The sequence below is a fragment of the Catharus ustulatus genome, chromosome 3 (genome assembly GCF_009819885.2).
Source record: "Catharus ustulatus isolate bCatUst1 chromosome 3, bCatUst1.pri.v2, whole genome shotgun sequence".
NCBI classification, from domain to species: Eukaryota; Metazoa; Chordata; class Aves; order Passeriformes; family Turdidae; genus Catharus; species Catharus ustulatus.
Window position 1 is genome coordinate 6,217,463 of NC_046223.1, and position 22,306 is coordinate 6,239,768.

At 39.5% G+C, this 22,306-nt stretch overlaps 1 protein-coding gene across 5 annotated transcripts in view; it reads right to left on the reverse strand.

The window, feature by feature from the left end:
- Nucleotides 1-22,306, reverse strand: part of MACROD2 (mono-ADP ribosylhydrolase 2) — an 881,430-nt gene that overhangs the window by 480,804 nt on the left and 378,320 nt on the right. The window lies entirely within an intron of this gene.

The following is a 22,306-nucleotide window of genomic DNA, read 5'->3' on the forward strand; positions in this document are numbered from 1 at the left end:
CTTATTAAAATCAGAACTACTGCAGTGCATTTTATTAATCCTTGCTGGACTCATTAGAGCATCTTGCATACTAATTCAAAGACTAAACATCAATCTTGCTAAAGCACAATTACTTGGTATCAAACTCCACCGTAAAATAGCAGAGAAATTGTCCACACATAAAGAGCACTAAGTCAATACTGCTAATTCATCCAAAAAACATCCCTGTGCATGGAAACAAAAAAAGTATTTTCAAATTAATGAGTATTAACTTATTAATGAGTTATTAAAAGGTATTAATGAGTATTAATGAGTTATTAAAAGGTATTTTAGTAACTTGGAAAAAGACAACTATTTCTTTAAAATTATGTTCATTTTCAAAAATACTTTGTAAATAAACTTGGAAACCTTTTTATTACCAATGATATTTTCAATCACCCATCATAATCACAAATTATTTGTAAGAGTACAACAGCAGGTCACAAGTAAAAGGAAAGGTATTGTCACAAGCAATACCCATCTAATATCCTGATGTTGGTGCTCCAAGCTGCACAGGGCAATCAGCCAGATATAAAATAATTGTTTAACTTTCAGTAGAGTTTTCAGTGAATCAGAATCAGCAAATCCATGGGATTTTAATGAGTTAAAATATTCTAATGGCATAGTTTTGTTATTTTGTTTAATCACCTTTCCCTAAGGCTCTGCACAACATTTAAGCATGTGCTTAATTTGCTATTGAAGTCAACAGAACGAACAGTGAATATTGAAGTTAAGCATGTGCTTAATGAGATTTACTGAGTCAGAATGCATAAAACCAGAATCAAAGCCCTGAGGTATTAGCCAAGTACGCTCCTGAGCTTCCCTAAAGATACAGGGCCTCTAAAAGGTGAATGAAAATTTTATATTATTATGACATGTCTACTGTACCCCCGTATGTCTGAAATATTTATGTAGCAAAACACATACCAGAATTTGTAGTTCTTTAAAGTAACAAAAGAAAAAACTTTGGACTTACTCTAAAACACTAACTGGAAGATTTTATGGAATTTTGTTTGGTGTCAGTAGATCAGCAATACTTTTTGACATGAAACAACTGCTGATTTGTCTAATGTTTCCTCCAAAAAGAAACTGCAGTTTAATTTGGATGTTTTGATTTGGGGCAGGAGGGAATGGAGGAATGGAGCTAACCTACATATTTTAGTTATCTGTTCCTCTGTGAAAAAGAAGGAACTTAATCCAGTGTTACTATCTCACTTCCTCAGTCACTCAGGCAAACTGTGCAATCCTCCCACACCTGCACATGAACATCTGCATTGTACCAGTTGATGCTTTTTCTCATTAATGAATTAAATTAAATCACCTGCATGCCTTTAAGCCCCCTTCTTTACTACCAAAAACTGCCATTTCTTCCCAGAGCAGGGGAGTTCAGTTTATCAAACAGCAACTCAGTGAGCTTTGAATGCAGCATATAAAATACAAAATTTTACTTTTCCATTTTCTGTGCCATTTAAATGAGCTAAGCAAACATTTAATTTAATTGCAACTAATAAATACTTTCTTGACAATTAATATTAAAAAAGAGGTTTGATTCCAGGAGAAAAATTCTTCAGATTCCATACTCACTATAAATGTTCAAATCTGACTTAACAATATTTTAATTCTTCCTCTTTTACTTTACATGGAGGATCTGTTTTTGGCATCAAATGTCACTGAAACTGTCTGGGGGTTTTTTGTTCCACCCAGAAAAAATAATAGTGATTTGGAGAAATATTTAGCAATTTCTCTTAACAACATATATTCACCACTCCTCTCTCTAATATGCTGTGAAAATCAGCAAATCTGTTAAAGAAAAAAAAACAAAACCAAAAACATTTAAATGTTGAACATAATTGTTATTTCAAAACGGCAGTGATCAGCATGGAAGGAGTTAATCTTCCCCACTCTTTTTCTAAGAGTAAAAAAGGCAAGGAACAGCTGTCACTCAGGTGATGAATACAAGCTGCCAGCCTTTTAAACAGCAGGTACAGCATTTGAGCTCTGAATTAATTAGCATTCAGAAAGCCTAAACACGGCTTGATAACTCCGCAAGATGATTTTTGTCCCTTCCTGCAAATTAATACTGCTATTAAGATGAGCAAGGGCACAATGCAGATCGTAATTGTACCCATTAAACAAAGTTTCACAAGTAATGAATTGGAGGCTGTTGCCAAGAATGCATCAAGTCAAATAAAGCCTTGCTGCAAATAACAGACACACAGGAACCCATCTTCACTTTTTCATGGCATTCACAGAACCACACACAATATGGATCCCTGCGTAAATGCATTAAATGTTTGCTGCCTATAAGCACAGGCTTCTCAAAAGTTCATGTTTTTAAAGGTTTGAATAGTGGCTTTGTCTTAGAAGCTACTTCCATACAAGAGATGTTTCTAACATACACATATACTGAAAGGAAGTTAACAAGGCCTCAGAGACTATACTCACAATGTCTCAAAAAACAAGGTATCCCTCCATCAATTACTGCTGCAACACTGCATCAAAGTCTACACAATCCATGTGGAAAATCTTCCTTCCTATATTTATCATTTCCTTTATACAAAGAGCATATTTTATAAAGCACAAAAATGATTGATTTCAGAATTTAATGATGTTTAATAAGTGGCCATCTGTCAACAGTCAAGGAGTAAAAAAGAAGCACATTATTATTTCCCAAAAGACTAGAAATATTGATGCTAATTAAAAGGCCCATTATCATTATCTCAAAGCAATGTCTAAACACTAATCAGACTTCACATCCAGAGCAGGAGAACGAGGAAGAACTACGGATATGAGCGCTCCCCAAATGGGTCACTAGAGTTGAGAATCTCTAAATTGGTGTTATGATAGCATCTAGATTGGAACTTGGCAAGTAGCCGGTACCTCCTGACTGGGTGGGCAAGCAATCAAACCCTGAGCTGATGTAGGAAAAGATTATTCATTTTAAACCCAATTTTTTAGAAGAAATCTTTGGTACACTTTTATGAAGAATTGTAGAAGAAAAGAATCGTGCTAAACATGGCACTTCACTATTTATTATTTCCAATTTTCCATCCACCTTATTTCACAACAAAATAAAACTTGTGGTGTCTAAACACAATTAATCGCACCATGCTAAACTGCAACGTACTCAGTACTTTTAGCTGAGAAATGGCTCAATATAAGAGACGCACATGGCTAGATAGACAGAAACCTACACAAAAAGGAACAAAATCCATGAACTTGGTGTCTGAAGCACTTTTGACTCTTTGGGCTTCTAGGAAGACCTTGTAGGGTTCAGGATGCTTCAGCTTCTCCTGCTGAGTGCTATGGAGTAGGAAGTTACATAAAGGTAGATGGTTCAGTCTGCTGCTTATGTTTGCCTGGAGCTCTGCCTTAAACATTAATAGTCAGTTTACTACCTTTTAAAACGTAGGATTTATTGTCATTTTCATAATTCATCTTGATCAGAACCTCTTTTAAGCAAGCAAACTTCTCCTAACCTCAAAATCCATGCTTCATGTTCTAACTGAGGCCACCAGCAGCCTGCAACATACTTTTTGCCTCAGTATGTAAAAAGCTGACAAGACTCTTGGCATTTATTGCTTGCAGAGAGGTACAGTTATAGGCCACTAGCAGATGTTTTCCTGCCCTTGAGATATGAGAGATGTGTGAGCAAGATATGATTGATCCCACCTCCCACTTAGTGGAAATGGTATGTACAGTCCCAGGTTTAGCAATATTGACTCTGAACCAGGCCCAGCAGTTTGCCAGCTTCATGAGGTTTTGTCTTGTTAGAAGAATACAGGTGAGTATAGGTGCAGAATATTCCTGTGCTGAATGTAAGCAAAGCATAGACAAACACGAAGTCAAAGGCATACTGGGAACAGGTGGAATGAAAATAGGGATGGGAGAACCACACTGAAAGTATGGAAAAATGGCAAACTGAAAGTATCTCAGGCTGGAGCAAAGCACAGCTACCCCGGCAGTCAAGGCCCAAGGGCATGAGTACCATACCTAATCGAGAGCAGGCATTTACCCTACGGTATTTTTAGCGGTTAACTTTTTCACCTATAATTGCCGCTATCAAATTACCATGTCCACAGTGCAAAGCCACCTCTAGTCTTCCTCCTCAGGTCAAGGAACCCATTCATCACTGTCAAGGGAAGCATATTTTATTTTTACTTGTCATTTTCAAACCACCACTTCACACAGGTGTGACCTCTGATCTTGGCTTTCCTTCCAACACTCCCCTTGCTATACTCTGATAGTCCTCCATTATCTCCTCCCTGAGAAATATTAAAAAATTTAAAGGAGATGGTCCTGGTTTTGATTACCCTATTCCAATATACCTCCTTGATCTTCAGCATAAACACTTCAATCATTCTGGCATTTTCATTGACTCAAATTAAATGCAGAGCCAGTAATTATTTCACAATCCCCTTGCCCTTTCATACACAAGTCTTCTGCCTTATACAATGACAAAGTATTACCTCCCAGACTCTTAAATGGTTCAGATACATTTTGGATATGACTCTGGCATGAGGGGACTCTTAAGCAAACCTTGTGACGCTTACCCAGTACTGATTGTTAACAATTACAGTGCTTCTCTCATGTTGAGCTCCAATGCTCAAACATGATGTGAGCCATATAACCATACAATAGTTCCACTGATTAACAGGTTACTTGGGGCCATCATGAGCATCAAGTTCAAGATCCCCTGCATTTTGCGGCCTCTAAATGTAAATCATAGTAGTGTTTACATGAATTGGAGACTGGACATTTAGACAGACACACAAAAATAAAAAAAACCCACCATCAGTATCCAGTTTACTTATGTTATTTACTTCCATATTCACTACGTTTGGTCTAAACAGGCAACAAATTCTTTATTCTTGGTTCCTCCCAGATTTGTCTTCTGACTGTGCAACTGTTGTACATTGTAGAGTTGCCAGAGCAGAAGCAGAATGTATGCAAAGCTAAATAATTGTAAATTAGGGAATATGGTACTACAGAGAATGTAGGGGTTACTAGGAAGAAGGGGGTTTTATTTTTATTTTTTTCAAGTCTGGATATGACTCAAACTTTTTCTGGTGGGCAAAGAAAATGTCCCTTGTTTATCCATTTCTCCACAATTTGAAAAGTTGCTTGTTTGGGTTTTTTTCCCCTCCTTTTTCTTTGCGGGGGTTGTGAGGTAGGAAGAGAAGGAGGGCAGAAGTTATATTTAACATTAATTCCTATTTACATGACAAATAACAGACCTTCCTTCAGGTTCATTTCTTGTGTCCTAAGAAAATACGTTCTCAAACAGCATGCATGACATTGAGATTTTCACCAAAAAAAGCACTGAAATGAACTAGCTGCTGTGTAAACATGTCAGGCTTCATACCTCACATGCATTGAAATGACCAGCACAGTTCACTTTTCTCAAAGGTATTGCTTCAAGCTGATTGCTGACTCAAGACAACAACACAACCCTGGTCACAGTGAGTTTCTGAGTATTTTTTCTGCAGCTGCAGGGTATAGAGGGTTTTCTGTTTGTTTTGCTTTTTCCCCTTTCATATGAAACCTCAGATTCTGGAGTACAGTTTGGCAGCATCAGCCTGAAATCACTGCCAGTTTCCTAGGGTACAGAATCTCTAATAACACAAAGCCCTGACTATCTACTTGCCCAATAAATAACCAAAACTTTGTACCACGATTGTCCTTAAAATATATGACTTCTTGTTTTTCTCTCTGGGCTGCAGCTAATCCTTTCTGTCAACAGGGTTTCATCTGTAACAAGCCTGCCTGTGACACGTTAGGTCCCAACACATCTCTCAACAAATCCCCTGTGCACACAAAGCACAAGGGTTGTAAAAAGGACCACAGAGACAGAGCCTCTCTCCTCTAATGGGATCAGAAAGGCTGAGCTCTGCCATGGAAGATGCTCATCAAATGTGAAGCCAGGAGAGACAGCACGCTATCAGGGAAGTCCCAGCTAACATACTGAGTTCCTGGGGCATAAGCAGAACAGAGCATTTCTGATATTTGTATTCCTGAATGGCTTCTCTGTCAGGTTGAATTATTAGTCACATGTTTATCACTGACATGCTGGAAAGCTGATCCAGGTGATGTTTGCTTCATACTCAGCAATTTTGAACAGGGTTTTCCTAGTTTTAAGGGTTGGCATTGTATGACTCGCTCTTTAGGGCTTGCTCTTCCTTTTTTCCTCCCTTCTTCTGCCCCTGCTTCAGTTTTACACTTCTTCACTTTGCCCGACATATCAAAAGAAAATGCATGAGGTGGTAAAAACTGGATGCATCATTTTTACCAGCAGTGAATTATCAGAGGGCTTCCTTTGGTTTTGCAGAAGGGATAATGGGAATAAACTCCATAAGAGCTATTTGTTCTCCCCACTTACCCAGTGCCTGGCCCTCTGCTCAATGTGCAGCTGTGGAGGGGAGGAAGGTGACAGATACCAGCTTGCTGTCCTGCTTCCTGTGAGAGAGAACATTACCTCTCCTGCAAAATGCTATCACACAGTGTGGCTGCTTTCTAGCACTTTCTCAGGGAAAGAGCTCCATTTTCATCTCATTGGCATGGAAATGAAAAGTCGCCTCAAATTCACTTTACAGACACTTGGCACCTTGGGGGGTGTTTTTTCATCTTATCTGGGATTTTAAACCAGTTCCCCGCAGTTCACTGTGCTCCTCTGAAATCTGCTGTCAAGCCAAGAGTTTCAATTCACTCAATGGCCCAAAGCGCTGCTAAGGCTGGTCTTGATGGGTGTCAAACTACTAATAACTGAGAGATACCACAACAGCTATTAAATCAAGAATTGCAGAGGGTCTAGTTTTGTCTTCTGAGATGCCTGAGATGCAGCACACCTCTTTCTCAAGCAGAAAGACAGAAAACATTTACAGTAATTTTACAATTATAAGCCGCACCTGATTATAAGCCGCACGTTGGGTTGGGACCAAAATTTTAGTCAAAATGGTGTGGCTTATAATTGTGAAATTACTGTAACTGAAGGTATTTTGCAAAGGATATAGTCTGCTAGTCAAAATTTACTCTCTTCTTGGAGTGATTAGGTGAGGCAGCAGAATGACAGAGCTCACTCAGTTACATGTCAGCTGACACGCTACACAATTCTGTATTCTTTCAGATTTAGTATCTCATATCACCTCAACAAATAGTAATTATAACAAATATTTACTCTTAGTAATTTCTCAATTATATTATTTACTTTTTATAATAATATTTATTATGTCTGATGTAGTGAGTTAATGTTACAACCAGTTGAAATACCCAACAGATAATTTATAAAATTTCACCTTGGGAACTCTGTTGAAATGCTGGCACTGCCAAACCTCTATGGGACGTCTGCACTTAAGTTAATACTGTTGCAGGCACTTTAGACAAATTTTCATACAGTCTATTAATGTTGTTTCTTACATACAAAACTCCCAAATGAACCAGAGGCATTCATTAATAATGTGCATTAATGGGCAGAAATTTCTTCACATAGACTCTATAAATCTTCAAATACTTTCAAGATAAATAGTTTGGTTCTGTGTAATAAGAAAAGACAAAATTTTGTGTTTGATTAAATACTTGGACCTAATTTTTCTTAGGAGTATATCAGCACTCATACCAAGCACAGATGGGAATAAGTATGAATTTATTTTATGCTCCCTTTGCTATGTTCATAAGAACATAAATTTGCATTTATTATATTATTGTAACTAAATTTGAGAACCATTCATCTGGGGAAAAAAAGCCAGGAAGACCCACATTTCTGAATGGATGTTAATTATCTGGGCAAAAACAATTAGGCCACAGTCACCCTACCTACACCTTGTAATGAGGTGTTGTGGGCTGAGGAGGTTTAGAAATTTTTCCCATTATTATGTTAAGCTGGCCAGAGTGGCTCCCCTTTTAGCCGTTTAAGTGCTCAAGACAAAAGGATGGCTGGGCAGGTCCTGATTTCTCGATTGCGGAAGGTAGGGTGCTGCTTTTGTCCTTGGCAGGTGGGGGGACACTGGCAGCTCGCTGGCCGACCTCGGGGAGAGAGGTTGTTTTTCTCCGTGGTGGGATCAGGCCCCCTGGACTCCGACTGCTAAAGCTTCCTGCTTCTGAGAACAACGCCCATGGTGAGCAAGTTCTTCCCTCACCATTCTCCCACCTGGGATGGCCGGTGCCGCCTCGCTCCCCTGCTCCTGCAGCAGCCGCGGCTGAGAGGCTGCCCTGCCCTGCTCCATCGGGACTGTGCGGACGAGGAGGGACATCTGTGACTGGAAAAAGGGACTGAGACTGAGTTTCGTTCTGTTCTGTCACTGGTTTTTTTTCTTTCATATAGCTGATGCTGTTTTTGTTTGTCTTGTAAATATATCAGTAAAGAACTGTTATTCCAAACCTATACCTTTTTGCCTGAGAGTTCCTGAATTTCCTTTTCCTGGCAATACTGTCCCTTTAAACCAGGACATGAGGTGAGATCCAAAAAAGAAAAAGGGGGAAAAAAAAGGAAAAAAAAAAAAAGAAAAAAAAAAAAGAAAAAAAAAAAAGAAAAAATGAAGGTAAAGAAAAAATAGGGCCATCTGAACAGATTTTCCCACCTGCTTTCAGCATGGCTGGTCAATCAGCAGTCAGCTAAATAACTCAGAAAATAAACAGGAAAAAGTTAATTCAGATTATTTACTAATTGTTTTAAAAAGCACAACAGTAGTGAAACCAAACAGCTCTTCCTCTCCAAGTAGAGAAGTATATGCTGTTATTTCAGGGGTGTACTTTTCTCCCTGAAAAATAACCCTGACTCATCTAATAACTGGATTTGTGTGTTTATAGACAGTAACTGCAGCTGGATTCAGGCACAATTTTAACTTTTTTCAGCTAAATATGAAAGTAAAAAGAGCTACTTAAAGCCACCTTACAAGTGAATCAGATCTGCTGGAGGAAAACAGTAGTACAAAGACAAAAACCAGCTCAGATTCCTTATAACAGTCCAAAACTTTGCCTTTTCAAGGCACGTGGTTATCTAAGCAAGTCCCACTGGGACCCCATGGCACATAAACAAATTAACATTTTGTTTAAACGTCAATCAACGAGACCTTTCCATTCAAACAGCACTGGCAGCTGTTGAAAGTGGTGACACTTCATGCTCACACAGATGCTCAGGAGTCAGTGGAAAAACCATTCCATGTTTAAATATCCTCCTAGAAGCTTACAGCTTAAGCTTTTCAAAATCTACACCAAAAAAATATGACAGTAAAATTTCTGGGATCAACCCCAGTTGTTATCTCTATCCTCTTCTCATTCATAATATTGGAGGTGAAAAACCTCAAACTTTTCACTCCAATCACCAACCAGTGCAATTTTCATACGTTACTCTGTGCTACTCATGGTCATTCCTGTAATGTACTTCAGACGCAGTTTTACAGATAGTGACATGGAAACTCTCCAAGAAAAAATGGAAAACACTGGATTAAAATGCTGATCACCAGATCAGGGGAAGGTGGCAAAGAATTCTGTTGGATTACTCTTTTAAATTGTTGGAATTTGCAGAAACTTAGCAATGATACCTCATCACTGGGGCAGCACAGAGCAATCCCAGGATGCCAGGCAGGTAACAGGGAATGATTCCAACAGAACAGCAAGGGCCATTGGAGTGAATCACCAAAAACCTTTGGTGAAGGTGGCACATGCAAATACAGGCTGAAATAAGAGCATGCTTGGGAGGCACACAGGGAAAGGTGGTGGGGTGAAATGAGAGAAAATAAAGCCACAAAGCCAGGTAAATACTTCTCTTTTCTTTAAATGTTTGCCAAATTTTTTAGTAGTTCCAGTTTCTTTCAGTATGAATAAACAACAGTGAACTTTGTCAAAAACAGTTTCGATTTGTTATGAACTGCAAAGAGCTCACACACAAAGACACTCCTATTCTTCCTCTCTGCCATGTAAATACACATGATCGAGTTGCAGGTGATAAGCAATAAAGAATAACAAAATCTGGTCTACTTCACTGTGAGTGAACAAGTTATGCACATAATCCCCTTCCTAGATATTCTTCAGCACAATGTACAAGAATTTAAAAACGTGTTACCCAAGACAGTTCTCCTAATACCTTTAATTAAAACACTACCAGAAGTTATAATGAAAAAGGATTACTTCTTTTTTTAATACACTAAACCCTCAAGCTCCTGTTATTTTACATTCTGGTACAAAGGAAATGAATAATGAAGCCACATTTTGGGATTTAACATAATCATAAGATTCTCAGTTAAAGGGCAGAAAAGAGGTTTCATTTTTAAATTTCCTTTTAACAGATACAAGCTTTAGGTTCCTTTATTATTACAAATACTCTAATTTAAGATGTCACCCTTTTAAGCTCCGAACATTTGTTAACAAGCTGCATCTTTCCTCTGCCCCACTACAAATGACAAACACAGGGTCTCACTGAATGAAAATAAACTAGTTAATAATTGGCCTTATTGTGATTTCTGGCTGCCTTGTAACACCCTTCTCTGAATGCAAGCTCTGAATGTAAAATGCTTAATATCATCAAGTTTTCCTGGTCATCAGCATGCTAAAATGTGACTACTTACAACAAATTTATTTACTGTTTGCAAACTCACCCACTCCCTGCTGACAAAAGCATTTTATCATTTCCTGGATAAAAGCTGGGGTACGGGGCCACAGCCACACGAAGGACAATTGATTCCCAGATTCCTGTGAAAAGTCAGCAGATCCACCCACTAAGGGTGTTCAGCACTCCTTAGCATTTTATGGGGTTCAGAGCATCTCCCTGCTGATTCCAGTGGCAGCTGTAGGAACTGTGGTTGCCCCAGCCTCTGGTTCTTCCTTCAGGGAATGGCAATGTCAGCTGGTGCTGTCTGCCCAGGGTGATGATGCCAGGTCCTTCACCAAGGAGAGGATGGTGGCCATGCAATGAAATTATAACAGTTTTATCTCTTCTCTTTCACACAACTCCCACCTCCTGATTTCAGCAAATAAACAGACATTGAGCTCCTTCAGCACAGATTTGTGGTGCCACAAGCTTGATGCCTAGACCCATATCCTATTCTGCAATCAAAACATATTTTGATCTCTATGATCACATTATCCAAAACTAAATTATGACAATCATTTACAAAGGTAAACATTTAGGCAAAACTGAGAGTATTTATAATTCTCTTTTAGAGCTTCTTTTAATGCATAGCCTCTGTATGTAATTTGTGGGATTTGGAAACTGCAAAAACTTGGAATTGGTTTGTTTGGATTATTATTTTTGATGCAAACTGATTGTTTGGATTCTTGCTTTGTTTCTGTCAACTAAAAAATTCAAACTGATATCCCACTATGAAGCAGCACATTGATGCTGACATCCACATCATCCATTACAAGATCCATTTATCAAGAATCTGGTGCCTTAACAATTGAAGTAAAAGACAGAGCTAGCAGATTATCTTCTGTGATAACAGGATGATAGCATACACATCTGCTACTTGTTTCATGAAGTATTTGCTAACAGCAGAGAAGAATCCTGAGTTCAGTTCCAGATTGTTGATAAGGTTCACTTATGACAGATCTGTCCCACCCAGTTCCATTCTTCCTGCAGCTCACCTGTGCTGAGCATGAGAAGACAGGGCTTTCCAGAGCCTCACTGTAACTTTGAACGACTTAGGTAGATGTTTCACAAGAAAAGACCAGAACCATAGCCCCTTAAGAATTTTTAGACTCTTGCTCAAAGAATAAGGCCTACTTCCTAATTAAAAAAAACCAACAACAACAAGCCACCTGGAGGTGTGGGATAAAAAAAGGCACTGTTCTAAAAGGATTTAATGAATATAGGCCTTAAAAATCATACCTTGATAATACAGCAATGCAACCCCAAAGAGAGCTTGAGTGTAACTGTGCCAAATGAAGACCCAGGTCACAGTTGCAGAAACAAAACCTGATTAAAAATTTAGCAGATCAGAACAAATTTGGGATCCAACTACAGTTAAGATGTAAGACAGAATATGAATCCCTTGCCTCTGCCAATATGTTTTGCCCAATTGCTCTGCCAGGTCATATCGACCTGCAAAGAGGAGTCTGTATATGTGTGCACATCTGAGTGCATTACACATGCACCTCTTGGAGAAGGAACAGCTATGCAGGATTGATGGCTACGGACAGTATTTCTAATGGCCTTTTTAATTGGTACTATGATGATTAATTGAGGCCTTCACAAAACTCTGGGAGTGCTCATTAGCACACAGCATGGTGTCCCAGCACACTGTGTGGGTGACCATTATTACTAAATAGTCATCAAAACATGAGACACTGATAAGATAAATTTTACACAAATCTACAAACCTCAGAAATCGAAGCCTACTACTGAGGCAGCTGGAAAATTCTGGTTCCTCTTTCATCTATTATTTTAGCAGTGCCCATATGCTCCCAGAGAGCACAAAAGGATTTGAGAAAGGTATTGAAAGAAGGCTACGTGTGTAACAAGGGTTAAATACCTCAAGCAGTATTTCTTGCCTTTGCTACACACAGGATATTGCAATCACCCTCTCAGACAAGAGCCAAGCACATGGGAGAGAAGCAGGTGTGCTCAGGAAGGGCCATCAAATACCTCAACTACACTGGACCTGCAGGACACTCTGCTGCTGCCTTTCCAGTGCCTTTCCGCTGGGGAAATGCTCAGTGTCCAGCACCTAAGGCAGGGCTTGGCTGAGTTGCTGACCCACTGCTGGATTCCTGACAGCCAAAAAACCACTGTAGGGCCAGGAGGGAGGCAGCAACAGAGGACCTTGAGGGTTTCTGCTTTGTCCCTTTGGATTTATACAGCTCTCATCTGGCCATGGAAAGGCACTTGGGAGCCGTGGCCAAGAGCAAGTTGAGTATCAATCAACAGCATGCCCTGTGCCAACCATGTTCCAGGCACAGTATCACCAGCTGCTCCAGCAAAGTGATTGTCCCACTCTGCTCTGCACTGGTGCAGCCTCACTGAATGCTGTGTGTGTGCAGTCTTAAGCATGGCAATATAAAAAAAGACATTGAGCTGTTAGAAATCATCCAAAAGAGGGCCACAAGGATGGTGAAAGGCCTTGAAGGGAAGTTGTATGGAGGAGACGAGAGCACTTGTTCTGTACAGCAGGAGGAGACTGAGGGGAGACTTTATCACAGTCTCCAAGTTCCTCTCATGAGAGGAAGAGGAGGGTCAGACACTGATCTCTTCTCTGGTGGTCACCAGTGACAGGGCCCCAAGGAATGGCTTGAAGTTGTCAGCACCAAGCCTAATAGAGTTCAAAAAATGTCTGGACGATGCTCTCAGGCACACACTAAGATTCTTGGGGCTGTCCTGTGCAGGGCTGAGAGTTGGACTCAGTGATCCTTGTGAGTCCCTTCCAAGTCAGAATATTCCGTGATTTCTTTACCTCTGTTCTTCCCAGCACAATGTGCAGCCTCCGTGCCCACACAGCCCTCCCCTGCTCCTGCTGATTACCAACAGTAATTACCCACTCCCTTTGTAGTTAGAGCGGTGTTTGCTGCCTCAGGGCTTCCAGAGCCCACGAATGTCTCCAATACACAACAGAGAACCATTTAGCCATTTATAAATATTCTGTAAATAATCTTGGATAACACTAACACCATTTTACATTCTGTGAATGATTCAGGATTTCGTCGCACGCTGACAAAGACCTCATTCTCATTAGAATTCTGCAAAATCTTCTTACACAAATCTCCTGTCAGCTTCAATCCATTAAAAATAATGAAAGGATGCTCAAAAGTGGGGACCAAAGCAAATTTTGTTTAGACTTAACAGATTCCATTTACTGTGATGTTAATCAGACAGCAACAACTCACATCTTCCTTTTCCTTGGGATCTAATAGGACTTTTGGCTGCCTTTCCATCTCGTCATGGATCTGTAAAACTGGTCACAACACAGCACAGATTTGGCCCTGCCTGCAGGTCACAAGGAAGGACTGCTGGACTTCCCAGGCAAGAGGTACTCCCAAAGTATTTATTATCCATTGTGCTGAGCACCCCTCCTGTGTTCATATCCTTGCAATATCCTCTTCAAATCCAGAATCTGAAATAGTGATCGCCTACCAGCCAGCACAGGAGAAATGGACCATCTTCTGCCTGATTAACTGGCTTTTCATTGTCTTCCTTTCTCATTCCCACTCCAAAAGAAACAGAGGCTTCACAGCAGCTGAAACAGCTCTCTTCCTATGTGGAAAAAGCCAGATAAGAAGCTAGGTATGATGTCCAGCCAAATATAAGCCCCATGACAAGATGGGAGTAGCTGCCAAGAGTACATTCCTTAAAAAAAAAAAATTTAAAAATTCTTCTGATGAGTTCGGAACCGTTTTCTCAATTAGGCTCATTCAGCTAAAGCCAGCCAGAGATCAGTTTGGGGTCAGGCACTATTACACACCCCAAATAAGTGCATGGAACACAGGTGCATATAGGCAAGTTTGGGGATTTGCCCTTAGCTGCAAGCTGTTAAAAACCCACACCTATTCTCTGAAAAATCTACCTTCCCAATCGTATCTCCAGCTGATTTGCACCAAAGGATATATTGTAAAAAATAATTTTTACATTGCATTTTGTGAGCTAAGAACAGACAATATCAAGGAAAAAAAAAACAAAAACAAGCTGACCAAACAGTTGTCAGGAAGCTGGGCTTTCTCAGCTGTGACAGTAATGCTGGAGTAAACTGACTTTGAAAGATTTTTGACTTTTGTAGTTTTGAGTGAGGATTTTATGAACCAGTTTTAAATGCATTTGGATCATTAAGAATTAGTTTAAGTTGCAGATGCCTAAAAAAGAAACTAGTGTAAATCAATCTTATTTTAAGTACACATGAACAGCTTAAAATTGCATCGTATGCCATTGCTAACATGTAATAGCTTCCAACTCCAAAGTAGATTTAAGTGCAGAGCTGAAGATATCATTTGGAAACAGATGTTAAAGTGTCATGAGAAGCAACTATCTTACTGAATAAATGAACTTCTTTATAACACTCTAAAAAAATTAAGACAGGTTAAATAATAGATGCCCTATTCAACATTTTTAGATGGTGTAAATAGCCACCTTTATGAATCACAAATCATAACAAATTGCCATGTTTCTGGAAATGGATATTAATCTCCTTGAAACCTTGTACTCATGAGACACAGCAAGCTTGCCCAATAAAAACTCATGGAAAAAAAAAAAAAGAAGAAAAAAAAAAAAATCAGAAAAACTGACACACATGTCACATTTATAAGAACAACTGAACTGGTGAATCACAAATCCCAGCCTTACTCTCAAGAGCACTGCTTCTACAGGAAAAAAAGAAAAAAGGAAGGGGGAAGCCCCCATCAAAATATATCTGTGTTTTGAAATGCTTTAGATTTTTCTACATTCTTTTTGAACTTGAAAATTCATCAATTTTGGTATTCTAAAGAAATAAGGGTAATTGGTTCAACTCTGTGTTTGAACCAATCTTTAATTTACATTTGATTTAATGAGGAGTTTGTAAAAATACTGCGACACAAACGCAGTATGTTCTCTCCCTTGGCCTCCAGTAGACAGAAAATGGTATTTTCAAAATCCATTGACATGACTGAAATTGTTTTGCCTGTAGAATTTTTATGGTCTCAGACATTTCTGACACATCATTTTTGCTACCCTCTTGTTAACTCTCTCAAATCATTAGCGGCATTTCAGTGTACAGAGGAGAACGCTAAATTAAAGAGTCGATTTCAGTTTTTAAGCCCGAGGGCAGAAAAGGTTGAGCACATCACAGAGGAAATGTATTTTACTTCCAACTTGGATTGCCTGTGCTCTCATTACACTACCTCAGCTCCCCTTCAGCTGCAGTGTAGAGCAGAGGTCTATTAAGCTCTGGAGGGAGCTCATTCTTCTGTCCTATAAGCCAAAGAAAGACATTTCTGGAGTGATGAGAACTGCTTGAGCTGGATGGAGAAGATACTTTAAAATGCCTTGTGGGTTCCAGCCATACAAGCCAAAGCATAATAGCACTGAACTGGGGGTGTGGCACAGCAGATATTTATAACTGCTGGTGGACAAAGCTTGTATTGCCTTTAGGAACACTGAGATGAAAGGGGAAAACAACTCTACATCGAGGGGGGAAGGGTGAAGGCACACAATGGGGTTTTTATACATTACCCAGACGGGCTGCTGTTGCTGTGGGACTTTTCTCATTCATTGAGCTAAGAGGATAATTTTTTGGTGTGTCAGCAGATCAAGTGAAGGACACAACTGCAGCGAGCAGCCCCGTTGGTTCATGCACACCTTGACAAATGGCTAATTGCAGCCGCGGGCTGTTTTGAGATTCTGAGCATTCATATGTCAGCTACAGAAATCACAAGTGAAATCTGGCAGAACAGAAGAAAGAAAAAGCACGGCAGGGCAACAGGGGGAGAGGGAGGGTTCATTACACACAGTGTAATAACAAGGGGATTTGCAAGAAGAGCACCAATGTGCAACTGGTGCCACTCATCGGAGGTGTTGAGGAGCCTTTGGCATAGAAAGCAAAAAATCAACAGGAAAATTAAAGTGAGCATATATTATTTTTTCTATTTCCATTGTTTCTAGAGCTACAGATTTTGCTTCAAGAAAAAAAAACTAAAAACCAAAAAACAAAACAAAAAAAACAACCCCCAAAACAAAACCCAACTAGAACCAACTTCCTTCCTACTCCCATCTCTCTTTCCCTTTTCCAAAACCTGCCACTCTAGAATGAATGTAAAAAACTCATCAGTTCAGTTACATGGACACAGGGACAGAGGAAGAAACTTTGCATATGACTGAACAATACTAATACTAAACAATAATAATAATAATAATAATAATAATAATAATAATAATAATAATAATAATAACAACCACCCTCTTATTGTCATCATCAACTCATTCTTTAATGGCTGCAGATGCACTACATAATTTCTTTGGGGACTGATACATTACAAGAGGGGCATTGAAAGAAAGCTGCCCCAAATATTTCAAATTAATTTCAAGAGATCCACTCAATACACCCTGCTTTTCAAAATCCTGGCTTTTCATGAAGCATTTTCCAGTCTAACTCCTCTGAAGAAATAAATTCAATTTAAGAGGGAAGAAAGGTACAATTTTCTCTAACTGGAAAAGGCAAATCAATACTTCATAAGTATGGTATGTGTTAAGATAATTAATTTTCCACAATATGTTCAAATCTCAGCAGTGAAAACAGTATTAAACCAAATTAATGACCAAATATTCTACATACTTAGACCACGAAAATACTCTTTCATTCTTTTTTAATAGATTAAATGGCAACGGTTTCTATGGCTGTCAAACTGCAGCAAGTCTGAGCTCCTTGAATTCTGAACCCTATGGATAGCACCATAATTGTCTTTTCTTAACCATTTGTTAGAAGCTTCATATTGTATCAAAAACCTTTGTGAAGGGAAAGGCAACCTTTAAAGGTCTCATTCATTTGGGCTGTGCCTCATTTCCATTATTCCCAAAGCTCGCGTAGATTTTATTCGTCTCATTCTTTGCAAGGTCATATTTTCCTCTGTCATTTTACTTATTACATCCTGAGCTTCAAGATCAGCAAACGCAGCCTCAAATGCACTTCACCCTCACTCTAAAGAAAAAGGAAAAAAAAATCCTTTAGAAAAGGCGATTTTGACATTGGCTGCCTGCAGTTTGACTCCCTACAGCTTCACAGTGAGATCAAGAATAATACTTCACTTTATAATGCTCACCTCGAGATTGCATCAGTAATGAAACACTCCAAGCAGGGATCAGTTAGAAGAGCAAATGGCTTTAACATTTCCGGGGAGCAAAGGAATTGAAACAGACCACACTTCACATTTGCAGAACAAAGAGGGGACTAAAAAACCACAGAAATAAAAACCACAACAACAAAAAAAATCCTTCATGGTGGAATGTCTTGAAAGAGTGAATGTGTATGGCTGGAGGAGCTGCTGTGCTGCATAAGGCACTAAGGATTTGTTAAGCACAGCTTAAAATCTACACTAAGGGCAAAATAAATTCTCTCATATTTTCTGTTGAGCATTTTAGCCATTTCCACATTTTTATAAGAGCAAAGACAGGACTAAAAAGCCTTCCTAGAGGGAAGCATTGCACTGCAATGATTTCTTGAAGATTATTTGTAAATTTATTCCCACATTTATAACACAGTACACAGGCATATGTAGGGAGATCAAAAATACATGGAGCAAATGCACAAGCAGAAACAACAAAATAAAACCTAGTAATAAAATCTGCCCCCCTCTGAGTGGGATTTCACAGGATCTCAACTGGAGGAAAGAAGGCAATAAAAGCAGATCTGTGGGTGTTTGCACTGTACACAAGAATGTATGCAGGCATACCTCACTGTTTGATACACAAGTTATTTCACTGGGAAATTCACATCTTCTGGCATGTCACCCTCACAGACTAAGAATCTGATCTAATTTTCATCACCTCTGATAAGGCATTTTTATATAGCAATACAGGAACAGAATCCAATACAGTCTTGCACCATTGCAGAGCAGGGAGAAATTGTTACCTGCACCTTTTCTGTGGCCAGGTTCTCCCTAACAGACACAGGATTTCTACCCTTGTTTGAATCAAAGCAGGAACAGCAATTGGATTCTCAGTTTTTCAAAATTTCTGAGTGTAATTTTATCCTGAAAGGTGGCAAGTTGAAGACAGCTCCTTCTATCTTGAGATCTCCTGCAGATGCCTCCAGAATTTAGTCTGAGGCTAGAGAAGAATGTGATATTTAGCTGGTTGGAAAGGACAAAGCCTGTCTCTGTCACTCTTGGAAGAATAGCCAGCTACAGACAAATATTTTTATTTGTGCATATGACATTGAATCTGAGCCACTGAGACAAATGAAATGCAAAAGCTTCACTTCTACCATTACATCCTCTACGTTCACTTTGGAGAGCACCTTCTGAAAGAAAAAGGTTTAGGACTGTGCTTTCCAAGGCAGGGAATTTGTACTAGGCTGAAAAGGGGCTGCCGGGATGAAATTCTGGGTGTACGGAACAAGTGCTCACAGAGATGAGGCCTAAGGAGATCATGGAAGGCTGCTGGTGACACGAGCTAAAGAAGTCACTCCTCCAGCTCAGAGGCTTTGGCACTGTCACTCTTGCCCTCAGTCCTTGCTGAATATGTCTCTCTTTAAAGAAAGAGCTTTAGAGAGAGCTCCCATGTGTGTTTTAAGCCTATTTAAGGAGGAAACTATAGTACTAAGGGTTTTGAGGGGGGTTATGTAACAGTAGCCCCAAGAAATAAAACCCATTTTCTCAGAAACCATGAGTCTGAAATAATTAAAAGAAATCACTAGACCCTGAAAAAAGCCCACACCTTATCTCTTGATTTTGCTGTTTGCAAACCTAAGCTAATGCAAATGCTGCTAGACACCGTCAGACACTCAGATTTGTCAGTATTATTAAAAGGCATGTAAATACTTTAGATTAAAGCATAATGATTTAATACAGATAAATTTTCTGTCTTTCATGTATCTCTGTTTTGTAGTTACAGCAGGTATTTTGCCATATGCTAGTTTTCAGACAAGACTGAATGTATACTAACAGGAGGGAAAGTTTCCCATTAAAGAGTAGAACTGCAAAGCCTAGTAAAAATACTGTTAGAAAATCCACAAGAATTTTAGTTCAAGGCTTTCTTATACTAATAAATGTATTCCTGTCCACTCTGTGTATAAAGCAACATTATTTATTGCATACCTTCTTCCAGAGGAACACTTGAATATTTGCAGAGAAGTACAATACATCATAAATTTTCCTGTAACTAATGTTAAAAATGAAAACAACTGCTTTTTATTAAAGAATTACCCGCTGCCAACCAATGAATTCGAAAGAAAAACATCAAAATCACTTAAACTGGATCTTAAATGGTACACGTGAGTTGAAGTTTGTCCCAGGGTTAATGTTCACCATCTCTAGATTATTTAGAACCTATGAAAAGCTAGATTTACATTCCCATGATTGCACACAACTACCAAAAATTTCTCAGCATATTGAATATAGTACACTAGGCTCCCAGATGACTGGTTTGGGGCAGGTGAAAACAAAATTCTGTTCAAGGAATTTAAATTTCTTCACAGGCATCTTGAGAGTTTGGTTTCCAGATCAAAAGTGAACTTTAGCATAACAAAATCTATCAGTTCATATCCTGGAACATAGCTGAATCACACCAGCATCATTTCAGAGTTAAAACTCAGCCTCCTAAAGATATAAACCTGAGCTTCCACTCAGACATGGTGTAATTTCAGAAGAAGGAATAAGTAGAGAAAGATCAGAATTGTACAGAAGAATGATGACAGCTAATGATAGTAATAGGAATGTCTTAAAATGACAGAACTGTGTATTACAGTCTCAAAATCGAAAGCATCACATGTCACCTGACAGGGGTGAGGAGCACCTTCACACAGAGCCCTCAGCTTGTGAAATGAGTTGTACTATTGTGCAACACCAGAAAACAGGATGGGATAAAAAGCAGCCCTGGAGAGCAGAGTTGGGATGTTAGGTACATCAGTCTTTCCACAATGACTAGGTGTTAGTGGAGTATTCTCCTCATATCATAAAGCCTTCTGAGGGGATTTGGAAGGGACAAACCTGCTGTGTGAGCACAGATTTGGGGCTGAGCAGGAGCCCAGCCTGATCCCCAGAGAAGCTGAGTTGACTGACTCAGCTTGGCAGTGTAAAGGGGCTGGGAAGAGAGACTCAAGCAACAGGAACCTGAACTGAGACTTTCCAGCGTACAAATGAAAATCAGGAATTGCAGCAAGTGGTTCTCAAGAAAAGCCACAGCCCTCAGCCAGCCTCTGTGGGCAGAGTCAAATGAATTGTACCATGATCCATGGGGAGTTGTGAAAGTTGTGTTATTATTGGGGAAAATGTAGCTATAATTTCCCAGAAGGGCTCTGTCTAGTCTCTGGGCTTATCCTGGTTAGCCAAAGGGATTATTTTACCACTCAAAACAGTCCTCATCCATAGAATTAATTCCTGATTTTAAGAGGGTCAGGTACTTGAGTAGGGAAGGTTATCTCTGGGGTGGGAAGTAACAAGCTGGGATCACTTAACCAGGCTTCAGAGAGTCCTACACAGCAGAGGTTTCAGCACACAAAATAACTGTCAAATGCATGGTGAAGGATAGTATTCATTTACAATTAGAAATATTTACTGTTAAGGATTGTGGAACCTTGATTATTCAGATTCTAAAATGAAGATTTTTGTACAGTTGGAGTTTTTGCTCAATATACCACCTTTTAGTCTGATTTTCAGTGAGACAAATTATAAACAAAGCATCTGAAGAACTCTAAGAATTCACTAAGTCACTGGAAGGAATCCTTTTAAGAATAATTAAAATTTAAAAAAAAACAACCATGAAACTTGAACTGAAAATTTGAGGTGCAATTATCCCCTTGAAACTGAATTCCACTGGCATCCCACCTCAAAGAGGAGCAAACTGCACCACAATTCTGGAACCTGTCTGCCGTCAATCCACATAACTGCCTTATACTTCACATGGACCTGCTCATCTTGTCAAGCAAAGAAAAATCTCATAATCAGTTTTAGCACCCCAGAGCCCTTCCAATTCTCAAAGTAATATTCCAAACAGCTCAAGTAGAGCACTGCACCAGAGAACTCGGCAGCCAACCCAGTGTAATGCTATGGAACAGCAGAACTTTGGATGATAGAGGCCATAAATTTATAAAATCCTTTTGAGGTCATCCACACCACAATATGAAACTCAAATGACTGCTTCTCCCACCTGTTTCTTACAGGTTTATTTTTTTCCAGGAAGAGCTGGGAAGAAACAAAAGGACAAGCAGTTACCTCACACTAAACCTGTATGTTACAAAAATATGTCGTGTACTCCTTTAGTCTACACAACATCCTACAGTATGGGCTAGAAACAAATACAGACAGCTCTCAAATACTGCTTTACCTGTGTGCATCTATGTACAGGAGCACGAAAGTGTCCCTGGAGTAGACATACACCTGATTTCCTACTAACCAATCCCAAGAACAGCATCAGAAGAAGGAAACCATAGCCTGTACAGTAGTTTCACGAATACAAGCCGCACGGATTATAAGCCGCACCCCCGGTGCCTCGACAATGTTGCTGTCTTTGTCAATAGATAAGCCGCACCCCGAATATTAGCCGCACTTTCGTTCGTCGCGAGAATCCGTGCGCAGCTTTCACAAATTGGCCAATTAGTAACAGGATCGCGGCATAGCGGGCTTTACTGGCTCGGGGCGGGGCCAGGCAGGCTCGGCCCGCTCATGGTTGCCGACGGGGCCG